Here is a 3,855-nt window from a genome sequence, read left to right on the forward strand (position 1 = left end):
AAGTTCTGATAAAAATCCTCCAGGCGGTTTTGGGGGGCGATAAATTATAACAAATATGATAGGTTGCAGCCCTCCAAGTTTAAGAGTGAGAACTTCAAAGGAGTTAAATCCATCACAGCGTACTTGATGACATTTTAAATATTTCCTATACACGCTCACTAGCCCACCACCACGACCACTGACCCTCGGTTGACTAAAACAATTATATTGAGGCGGACACAGTTCAGCTAGCTGGGTATAGTCATTCATTTGCAACCAGGATTCAGTTAAAAACATAAAATCTAGATTTGCAGACAAGATAAAATCATTTAAGATAAAAGTCTTACTTGACAGAGATCTCACATTGAAGAGAGCCATTTTAAATGAGTTTGTTCTGGGTGCTGGAGTTGGTGCAGTTGTCCTAATCTTTAAGAGATTACTAATATTTCTGTGTGGGATGTGCACATTTCGGTTTACTGGTCTATGCGTGATGATGACAGGAATAGAAGTCTTTGGAACAACGCTGGGAGCAGACAGTTTTACATGCCAGCAGGTGGAGACAGAATAACACCGTCGCAGGCTATGATGTCATCAGAGTGACCGGCCGTGGTGCATTCACGGACACCACTGTCAGCTCAGCCCTTTCGATTGCGGCCCCCCTTGGGCCAAACTTCCTTTTATGGAAGGTTTAGCGGCGGAGAGGGAAGAAGCGTTCCAGCTCTATACTTCTCTTCACAACGTTCCTCAACTGACAGCGCATCCCTTGACACATTACCGTGCTGCATGGCAACGCTACTATGCACCAACAAACTGGGTGGACGGCATATTGAGGCGAGGTTTCTCCCTACAGTTCTACTGTATTCCACCGGGTTTTCTGGGTGTCAAGGAAGCCAGCCTGTCCTCCCAAGAGGAGGTGGACTTCCTGGCCACAGAGATTCAGGAGCTCCTGCTAAAGCAGATGATCTCTGTCGTTCCAGCTCACGACGCAAAAAAGGGTCTTTAATACACATATTTCTTAGTTCACAAGAAAACAGGAGGCTACAGACCTATCCTGGATCTCCGCTATCAGAACCAGCATATTGGACAGAAAATGTTCCGTATGCTGACAGTCAGGAAACTGCTGGAGCTAGTTCACATTGTAATAAATTCTATAGATATTAGCACTCCGTCTTTACTGCTTACTGAAATCGTATACCTCAGATAAAACATGAAACATTAAAGCTGAACTCTTGCTAAAGAACATCAGTCTAGTATAAGTTGAAAAGTGAAAATATTCCCAACGTGTAAATATGCAGTGTATTTCTGTGTGTGCAGGAGTATTTTTACTTTCTACCTTATACTTAAGTTAAATAAGGAGCCATACACCCAATAACAGAGCCTGAAGTTTTTGAAGAGTGCCTTGTTTGCTGCTCTGATATGTGTTTAAAGTCTAGTTTAAACACAGAAGAATGTGAACACCTCCAAACCATCCTGTGGGTATGTGATGAAACAAAGACTGACCTCCACAGAGTAATTATGAATCCCACTAGGTGGTATTGTGACGTTGCATTTCAGAGTCTCAGAGCTCATGGAATGCACATGTAGTAAATAGGTGCATCTAAACCACACAAGACCTTCTAAGAGGTCACAGTAAATTACACCACCTGCAGGGTGTCAGAACTATTCAGTGTGCATATAATTCTTTGTTTTTCACCACAGATTAACTTCTCAGTCAATGTCACAGTTTTCTCTTAAAGAAATGTCAAAATAAAACAGTATACAACATCAACCTTAGATTTTTTACTTTCTACTAACATATAAAATGTTGACCTATAAATACCATCTTAATATTTTCATTAACAGCTGTTACTAATATGTTGTTGAGTTTAGATCACAATATTTACAATTAACATAGGAATTTGATGATGAATGAAGAATGTGATTTTATTTGAAGTATAATTAGTCGGATCAATTTTATAACAGTATTATTCCTAATACACAAGCAATAGTTTAACAATCTAAAACTCTTGCATTCATAAAAACATCAATATTAAAAGGTTGCAAATGTAAAAGTTGTTTTGTATGACTTGAAATAATGTGTTGTAAGAGCTATTTTAATGATAAGAACCCAGTGTCATAATTTCACATCAGTAACGTTCAGGTGTTGTGAGTGAAAAGAAAAGGCTGAACAAAGCAGGAGCTGAAGAGCTGGAAGCTTGAGCTGTTATCTCCTGTAGAGCTGGACACAGCAAATCACAACTGGAGGGTTCTGCAATCAGTCAGACAACAATGGGTAGTGTTGAGTTTTAAAAAGTTACAAACTTAATGTATTCCAGTGTTTTTCTTCAAATGTAAAACTGCAGGGTTTTAGGCCAGACGATTGCATCAGAATGTTGATTAAACCATTGTTTGTATCCTCTTTGTAATGTGAAGACAACTGACAGCTCTTTGTTTAGTGCCAGAAGGACTGTTTTGTTTTGACTGTTTCATTGACACTTAAGATAGGGTGTCAACCATTTTGTAGACAAGCCCTGTTGTTCTCTATGATTAGTTTAGAGCAAAAGACTGTATATTCCTGTAGATTGAAGGGGGCTTCACGTCTGGGATCGGCGCTCTTTTGTTCGACCAAAAGGTAGAACAGTAAGGTACACCCTTCCTAATTGGGTGACGAAGAAGTTAACCAAACGACCAATGGCTATGGACCTAAACCATGTGGAGGAAAAATGACCCGCCCACGTACCTGGAGGATATTAACAATTCATTTTGTGAGAATCAGGACTGTAAGCTGTGGATTTGGGAGGAGAAGCAGCTTTTCAGTCCACTGCTGAAGGCGGCTTTAGCTCAGTCTGTTAGGACTTGACTGAAAGCTGTAAATCTGAAAGGAGGACCAACTTTTCAGTCCACTGCAGTGTTTTTTGTTTGTTCTGTAATGCTATCTCTTTATTCACTAATTTTTGTAATTAAATCTTTTTTTATTAATTTTGATTTGGACCCAGCCTATCCTTTCTCAAAATCTGAAAAAACGCAACAGTAGACAGTTAAGCAGCTTCTTCCCAACTGCCATAAAGCTACTGAACTCTGAGATCACCCCAGCATGATAACCTCTCTGGCATGTAACAGTAATTAGGGGTGGCAATGTTAAATACAATGTTTACTAATATGTGCAATAAACGGTTTGCTGCTGGACACTGGGCTATAATAATCCATGCTGCTAGACACCTGTTGACTACTTAAGTCAAATCTTATTGAACTTATTGAACGTTTATTATAAGAATCTTATTTTTCATTTCTTGGTGATGGCGCAATGGATTAGACACGTGCCTTCGGTGTGAGAGACCTGGGTTCAATTCCCCACTGTGACCCATTCACCATTGTGTCCCTGAGCAAGACACTTCACCCCTAGTTGCTCCAGAGGCGTGCGACCTCTGACATACACTCACCTAAAGGATTATTAGGAACACCATACTAATACTGTGTTTGACCCCCTTTCGCCTTCAGAACTGCCTTAATTCTACGTGGCATTGATTCAACAAGGTGCTGAAAGCATTCTTTAGAAATGTTGGCCCATATTGATAGGATAGCATCTTGCAGTTGATGGAGATTTGTGGGATGCAAATCCAGGGCACGAAGCTCCCGTTCCACCACATCCCAAAGATGCTCTATTGGGTTGACATCTGGTGACTGTGGGGGCCATTTTAGTACAGTGAACTCATTGTCATGTTCAAGAAACCAATTTGAAATGATTCGAGCTTTGTGACATGGTGCATTATCCTGCTGGACGTAGCCATCAGAGGATGGGTACATGGTGGCCATAAAGGGATGGACATGGTCAGAAACAATGCTCAGGTAGGCCGTGGCATTTAAACAATGCCCAATTGGCACTAAGGGGCCTAAAGT

This window comes from Micropterus dolomieu, linkage group LG05 (genome assembly GCF_021292245.1).
Source record: "Micropterus dolomieu isolate WLL.071019.BEF.003 ecotype Adirondacks linkage group LG05, ASM2129224v1, whole genome shotgun sequence".
Classification (NCBI taxonomy): Eukaryota; Metazoa; Chordata; class Actinopteri; order Centrarchiformes; family Centrarchidae; genus Micropterus; species Micropterus dolomieu.